The 8631-nt window shown below is 39.1% G+C and overlaps 1 long non-coding RNA gene across 1 annotated transcript; it reads left to right on the forward strand.

Moving 5' to 3' along the window:
• Positions 1–7203: 7203 nt before the first annotated feature.
• On the forward strand, positions 7204–7975 carry LOC109201451 (uncharacterized). Its single transcript, XR_002061492.2, has 3 exons — positions 7204–7391; positions 7457–7518; positions 7594–7975. It is a non-coding gene; the product is annotated as an uncharacterized LOC109201451 (long non-coding RNA).
• Positions 7976–8631: the final 656 nt, after the last annotated feature.

The raw sequence follows: 8631 nt of genomic DNA on the forward strand, positions 1-8631 counted from the left end.
TCATGATGAAGTGAACAGATCGTAAAATGTTCTTAGTCTCATGTTCTTCGTAGTGAATCATGTCGTGGTCTGTTTGAAGCTCTGCTAACAAAAAAAGGCAAAACAAAAGATTTGTAGTGTACTTTAAGCAATGCATTATACATAAAAATAACAATATGATATTAAAGCAAAACTCACCTTTGGCTAATTGGAACAGCACACGAATATTTACAAGCTTGAATTGTGTTGTACATTACTAAACATAATGTGTGTGTGTGTGTTTTGTTTAATTCTATATTGTTTTTTATCTATTTTGCAAACATCAAAAAGTTACAATCAAAGAGACCAAACCATCGCCTCTTTGCTTCCTACCCTCAAGTACATTTTCAGGGCTGTTACTGCCCGGCTCAGCTATAGGGACAAAAGGAGAAAACATGAGAGACTGCCTCGGTCAGTGTCTGAGGTCCGGACTTTATTAACAGTGGCAAACACGAAACATAAAACCGGCAGCGACAAAGCTGGGAGCAATGAGTAGGCAAAAAGCCTGTGCACTTGTCACTACTAACACTCTGGCTGTGTACAACAACCAGAGTCTCTAGAGGCGTCTGACAGGGGGTAACTGGCAGGCTCAGGTGAAGGCATCCCCCTTCACCTGGCACATCGTCCTCCTTTTAACAGCTGCACTGACCCTTATCCGTCACGCCACTGGCTCTCTTCTTCGCCCTGAACTCCAAGGTAGCCAGTCATCTGCGAGCCCAGGACCACAGGAGCTTCCTTACTAGAGTCCTCTTCCTCGTGCTCCGTCTTGGCCGTAAGAACAAAGACAAAGACACACACTCTCTATCACACACAGAAACACAGCACAAGAAGATGCATTGCTGACTTTTTGTGATCCAGTTGGTGTATGTTTGTTTCTTGAAAGTGTGACAGTTCGTGATATAGTGTGCATTTCTATTTGTACTGTATCCTTTTATTACATCTTCCCCTTTGCCCCCTATCCCCTCTTCTGTCTCTCCTGCCTTAGTCATTGTCATACTGTATACCACATAACTGAAATAAATTAAATTGAAATGAAGAAATAAACAGGTAAAAAAATCTGAACAAGAGGAGCCTATGGAGAGTTTATAGAGCTGATCTTTGAAAAGCAAAATGTGTTTGGTACAACAGTGTATTCAGATCACAATTCTGACTGCAAAAGCTACCAGAATGGGCAGAATTTAAAAATGAAAATAAAATAAAAATCTCTGACCCACACTCAGTGAACACGTCCTAGCATGACTGGAATGCAGTTCAACAGCTTTTGGTTCAGTAAAAAACATGCGGGTCATATGTTCTGTTTCATAAGGTCTCTCTTTCATTATCCTCTTTATAGCCAACACTCATATTAGAAAGAATATAATATATACATACATATAAGAAATAATTTACTGTATCTCTGCACACACAAAAAAAAACCCCATGGCTTAAGGAACAGTCTGCCTAAAGAGCCAGCATGGCGTGACACGTTTGCTATTTGATTAGAAGGGCCAACAGAGAGAGTGAAAGGGCTGAGGTTTGGTAAAGGCCAGAGGAGAGTTAGAGCTTGCATTAAGGCTCAGGGCTGCAGATAGCCAGCAGAGAGCCATGGAGCCTAAAAGATGCAGAAAGGAGATAAGAGCCATGATGGCACAGGGCTGTTGTTGGCTGTCAGGACAGAGTGCCTGCAGAAGGTTGAAAATGAGAATGTGAAGAGCCCAATTTAAGCTTGGGTAGTTGATCACCAACAGAGAACAGAGAGCTTGCTAAGGATGAAGAAAGATGAAGAGGTAGGAGAGAGAAGAGCCTACAATAAGGCTCGGGGCCACTGATGGTTGACAGAGAGCAGATCTCTCTGGCGGAGGCTGGTGGAGAGCACAGAGGCCATAATGAGGCTGACAGCTGGCAGCGGAAGTAAGAAGAAATTTAGACTTGATTGACTTAGAAAAAGTAAGGCAGAACCACAGTTTAGGAAAACTTGATTTGAGCAAGCACACTAATATGGACTGAAGCAGAATTGAAACAGATGCAAGAAGAAAGCTCACTGATGACCTGCAATTGAATGGAGATGAGTGGGAGGAAGCTGTTTTTAATTGAAGGAACTTTTCTTACAACATATATTCCAAAACTAAAAGATTTAAATCAGCCTTTAAACCTTCACTCAGTCTATTTTCATGATTAAAGCTCTTTTTTTCTACATTCATGTTAGCATTTTCTCAACAGAAACTACAACATATAGTACATCTGTCAAGTGTTCAGTGCTCCAATGTTGAAAATAAATACACACAATCACAGTACCGGCACGTTATGACCTTTAAAAAAAACCCAACACAGTTCCTGTTTTTTCCTCTTATGATGCCATGGAAACCAGAAACTGGACTACAAGAAACAGTCGCATCTGCAAATGGTTACTGAAATAGTGGTGCTAAATGGTTAGCTTGCAGAGGTAGATTCTTCAGTAATTTCTCAGTGTACCAACCTGAAAACACACATATCAAGATTATTTATCCAGCAGCACCTGGGAGCGGACAGTTGTGAGACCACAGATCTTCTGTATTGAACTTTGGCATAAGCTTTATTTCAATATTATTGAAAGTAGCTGTATGTAATGATACATCTGTGGGATGGTTATGAATACATTTTAGCTAATGATTAGAATTTTCTTTGTAAAGATTTCACCAAAGATTGCTTGGCTCAACAACTCTTTGTCCACCTGGTTATAGAGCTGTAAGAAAAAGAAAATGGAATTGTTTTTGTTATGTTCCTGTTCTACTTCTCATTCTCCTTCACCCTGCTTCTCTCAGTATTCATGCTCCCATTTCCTTATATTCATTCCCAGTTCAGGTTGAACCTAATTCCTTTTTGTAATTTTTGGTGTTTCACTCTTGTTTGTGGATTATTGAGCTTCATGTGCTCAATAAAAAAGCTCACTTTTTGTTTAAATCTCCTCCTACCTCTGCATCTTTATCTTGTATTCTCACATACCACACACTGTCACACCACATGGACACTGTATGCCATTCTTTGCACTCCCTGTGCATGTACTAGAAGTGTTTGCTCGCTGTCATTTGAAAACATGAATCTGTCATCCATAAAGCTTTGAAACTATCCCTACTAGTGCAGTGTCTGTCAATTCCACGACACTACTTTCTTCCAATGGTGCCTATTTGCACTTACACTTTAGTCATAAAACTCACTGAACTTGGATATGCACAGAATCAACTTTTCCATATTTGCATTGTTTTGTTCATTGTGTGGCTAAATTTAGCATGGCTGTTTTTCTACTGGTTACACAAAGGTAGGTCACAGAATGCACAGAATGGGCAAGTACTCTTTACTGGCATGCTTTTGCTTTGCTTTCATTGACACAGTGGGGAGTTGTTAATGTGCAGCACATGGAATATTCTAGAATGTTCTATCCTATGTGCCTTAATACTGCTGGAGGTTTCTTTCCGTTAAAAGGGAGAGTTTCCTTCCTACCTTCCTTTGCTCAAATAAGTTTGTCTTGATGTCATTTTTGAGTTTTTTGTAATTTCTTTCCTTTATTATTGTAGGGTCTTTACCTTACAATATAAAGTGCCTTGAGATGAAAGCTGTTGTTTTTCGATGCTAGAAGAGAATTGAATTAAATATTGATTGATAGTGTGTAGGAGGTCTAGTCTATATTTAAGATACATTTACATTCATTTACAAAGTACTGTAATTTCAGTTTCTACAGTCATGAAGCAGACGAGTGAAAAAAAGGTGAGTGTTACTGAGCATTTATGAGGTGTCGGAATAATAGCAAAACTATTTCTTACTGGAAAATATTATATTAATGTTTCTCGAGGTGGAACAAAAAATCTGGAAATTGTTATGGTCTATTTCTGTACTTGAGTTTGTTGCACCATAGAACGAAAAAGAACGAAACATGATGGATAAAACTATATCTTTTAACTTCTTGTGCTGAGTTAGCTGTCTCTCAGTGAGGTGTAAGAGAGTAAATGTATCTATTAATTGATGAGGTAAAGGGTCAGCTGGGTTTAATACAAGCTAACTGTGTGTGTGTGTGTGTGTGTGTGTGTGTGTGCTGGTGGGCTGTGTTTCCTTGTTTCCTGTTCTGCCAGTTATGGCTTTCTTTAAAAGTGTTTCTGATGTTTTTTTTTTCTGCCGTGCTCACAGTCAGTGTTCCTTGTTTCTCTCCCATGAAGCGTAAAGATGAGTGTTTTGGAGAACATAGCAGTTTCTAGGATCCAGCTCTATGTCCATGAACAGTGACAAATTCAGAGATTATCCTCCAGTCTTCAGTCATGAACTTGGACCATCAGGCACACAGTAAGAGACTGATTTGGCTATAAACTGAGTGAAGATACTTTTAGTTTTCGAGTTTTTCACTTTATTTCAAAGGGGTCTGCAAGGGTCCTTGACTTGTGTATAACCCATTGAAATGTTTTCCTATGAAGTTTTGTAGTAATTAAGAGACTGTCTTTATTATAAACAATGTGAAAATGGTGAGTGGATACAATAAGCTTTAGTAACATGAAAAGCCTCTTACCCATTAACACATTCATATACAGTGCTTTTCCTCAAACAACCACTGACATAGCTGTGTTACTTTCAGCCTGTATTATGAGTTTGAACTCCTAATATTTGTTTTCCATTAAGGTTTGCAGTTTTATGTCCCTTTATAAAATAACTGTTGTACTACCAGTACACTTACCTGTGACTGATTGGTTTGATGCCACCAACTGCTTTTATGTGAATCTGCTCACAGCTAGACTGATAAATCCCTGTAAACATGGCAAGTTGTTTAACCAGCTTTCTGTGACTCTTTGTGCTGGTGTTCGCAGGAGTTCGCAGGGGTGAAGTCACTGAATTGTGCTTATACTCCTCTGAAGCACATTAGAGATTGGTAGGAATGAAATTACTGCAATTTTTTAAAAAAAAATTACAAACATTAAAGACACCATTCTTAAAAGATCGAGGCTAAACACAGTCTCAAATGAATGGACTAAATTTTATTAACATACCAGCGTTTTTTGTAGTCTTTCTGAGAAGGCTCTTAACGCACTTGCAATTAAGCAATTATTCCCCCAAAACCACTGACACAGCTGTGTTAATTTCAGTGTCTCATTTGCTGTGTGGTGGTTGTTGAAATAGTTTTGTGAGCTTTAATCTGAGAATCTGGCATTTCTGGCAAAACACAGTTATATTTAAAAGTCAATTCAGGATTTAATTTTGCTTTATTGAAGCTACCTCCCTCTTTCAACTGCACTTTCAACTGGACCACGGCCAATCAAAGAGGTCCCACCCCTGAGTATCTCTGATTGGTTTAGTCCACGATAGGGGCATAATGTATGTCTGTTGTTGACCACACAGAGAGTTGCAGGGATTTTTTTTTTTATTTTTTTTTTGTTACCCGAACAGTTGGTCGCACTGGTGTGACCAAATATTTTTTTTTAGTCGCACTACTTAAAAAATTGGTTGCACTCTAGAGCCCTGCTCATCATGTAAACATGGGGTGGTCTGTCTGTTTTCACTAAAAATATTGCAATTTATTATAATCATTCATGGAATACTTAAGAATGATAATAATTAAAACATAAAGATGTGTTTATTCATACATGTTTGTAAAATACATTAAAAATACTGTGAGATCAGCAGTATAGCAAATTATCAATGTCAATGTTTATTTTGTTTTTTTGTGGGTTATTGATTTCTTTTGTTATTGAAAACTGATTTATGTTTAAAAATGCTGTATAGTTAGTGTATAGTTTGTTAGCTGTATAGTTAGTTAAAAATAGTCTGTATAGTTAGTGTCTCTTAACTTGGTCTTTTTTTCTTTAAATTTCCTGGTGCTTTTGAATTTGTTATCTGTGCCATTAGTTCTTTGTTTATCTTTGAATTACAGCACCTTAAAAAAAAATACCCAAAATATATGGGATATCTTCTGTGTCTGCACCTTGACTGCGGTCTGCATCTGTTGTAGGGTATTTACCTTATATAAAGCGTCTTGAGGCAACTGTTGTTGTGACTTTTCACTCTACAGTGGGATGCAACCTTGTTAATAGTCATTATTTTCCTGTATAAATCGTTGGTTGTGACAAAAAAAAAATGTCAGTTAAACATCTTGGTCTTGGTCTTGATGCATTCTCAATCATCCAGGAAAGTAAATCTCCAGAAGTTGATTCTGTTTATCTAGACGTAGCGTTTTGTGGAAGAAACGTTTCGTCACTCATCCAAGTAACTGAGAAACGAAACGTTTCTCCCACAAAACGCTACGTCTAGATAAACAGAATCAACTTTTGGAGTGTCAGTTCTTATAGGAGTGTTGGGAAGGTTACTTTTAAAATGTATTCCACTACAGAATACTGAATACATGCCCCAAAATGTATTCTGTAACGTATTCCGTTACGTTACTCAATGAGAGTAACGTATTCTGAATACTTTGGATTACTTAATATATTATCATGCTTTTTACAACTACATGAATGTACTATTGCTGTGATTTATGACTGTTACTTAAGGTCCACAGTTCCGAACCATAGTAAAGGGACCTCTGGCTAATACGGTGGGTTCTGTGTTGGGCTCATAGCCGAAAAATAGCTTTACTTTGTTGTCTGGATCAACTTTGCTTGCCAGAGACAGAGAGAGGCGTTGAAAGGCTGCTCCAACCGAGCTTATTGTTTCAGAGGAAAACACGAACACAGTGTACAGTCGAGTCTTAATAGCTTACTTACAACTGGGCTCGTCAGGCACTCTTCTTGGCTGCTGTGGTTATTATTATATTTACATGCTTCCAGCTCCTGTTTCTGCTCTATGACAGCTCGTATTTTTCCACTCTCCTTTTTCTCCCTCCTTTGTGCTCAGACACATAATGTTGCAGTCCATTCTCCCTGCAGCACGGACTACACTGCTCATCAGGCTACATTCTTAGGGCGATGCCTGTAGCTTTCAGCTTAGGACAACAACAACAACAAAAAGGCCTCTCTCACCCAGGAAACACACAGTCGCAGAGAGAGAGCGTCATCCTGTAACCATTGCAACCATAACACTGCCTCCTGGAACAACAGAACACAGCTGTCAAACAAAACCCAAACAGTCCTGACCCACGACAATATGAAACAGGAAAGTACCGCCGTGTAATCCATTTATTTCAACAAAGTAACTGTATTCTAAATACCACCTTTTTAAACGGTAACTGTAACGGAATACAGTTACTCATGTGGCAGGATGAATGTTATCCCTCGGTCCAACCCACTTTCAGCCTGGCGCATTAGGGGGCGCTAGTATAAATAGTGGCCATTTGAGTGTCCCTGGATCGCTTACCTGTGATCTCCTTTTTTGGTCACCTGACTTCCCTTTGGTGTTGCTGAGATTATTTGCGGGTTACACTTCTGAAGCCTCCATCGCGGCTGGTAGGTGTTTACTCATTGTAGTGTGTACATTACCTTACTTGGTGGTAAACGGCTATTGTTTGTAGGTCGTAGCTGTAGAAGCCTCCTCTGAGCCATTCTGCTCATGCTTTATGACGCGGCTTACTCGGTACATAATCAACTTTTGCTACGATCTCTGCCTTTTTATTGTTCTTTTATAGTAATTACTTATTATGCTTTGCAGGAAGTGTGGGCCTTAGTTTTACGCCACGCTACGCGAACCGAGGTGCTGCTGTTTTGCTTTGCTTTGCTGTGCTTTTACCGTCTGTTCCCGTTGCGAGATTTCTTTTCCTGCTGCTGCCAGCTTTTACAGTGGACGTCGGCGTGGACAGCATCCATATGCCCGCCGGTTATGGGAGTCAGCTGGCGTGCATATTGATTGACTGTTAACTTGTAGTTGTGCAGACGGCAAGTTGGAGCAATACGGCGATTCCGTTTGCTCCAGATTTTAGAGTTTTATCCAGATTGTATGTTGTTTTACTGTTTTTGATTTGTAGTTTGGATTTTTGTTACGCCACTGGTGGGAGGCCCTTTTTCTAGCTGTAGATCACCAGTGTGGTCCTGCAGTTGGGTTATCCCCCAGCGCTACACATTAGTTTGTTGTAATATATTAAAATCTTCTTTGTTTCTTTTATTCAGATGCGGAGCGCCGACGTGGAGGAGACTAGGGTGCCTTGGTGGTGGGATCCTTTGAGTGTACACACCTGCCTTGTTTAGTTTATTAGTGTGAGTGTGTGATAGTGTGCTGCACTTGTGTCTTGGTGTGTTTTCTTTTTTTAGTTTGTGTGTGGCATCCCTGCCCCTCCACTGGTAAGCCTCGGCTCTGAATACCTTTTTAAGCATATTTGTACATGAATATTTATGATTGTGCTTTTATATGATGTTTTAAATAATTATTAATAAATTGTCAGTTTGTTTATCATTGAACCTCGTCTCTGTACTGAGTATAGCGAACCTAAGTGCCTTTTTGGTGATTTAGTGTTACTTCCAGTATTCTCTGGGTGAAATTCCCAGGGTGGTGTTGTCTTTTTAAAACTGTGAAGAGTATTTACTTTATTTCCACCTCGTGCTGCCACACTCATATGTATTTTAAATACGTAATGGCGGTACATGTATTCCGTTACTTCTGTTTAGGAACTGTAACTGTATAGTATAACGATAGTAACTGTATAAAACACACAGTGATATTTGAGAAGGGAAATGAAGTTTATTGGATTTACAG

The sequence above is a fragment of the Oreochromis niloticus genome, linkage group LG3 (genome assembly GCF_001858045.2).
Source record: "Oreochromis niloticus isolate F11D_XX linkage group LG3, O_niloticus_UMD_NMBU, whole genome shotgun sequence".
NCBI classification, from domain to species: Eukaryota; Metazoa; Chordata; class Actinopteri; order Cichliformes; family Cichlidae; genus Oreochromis; species Oreochromis niloticus.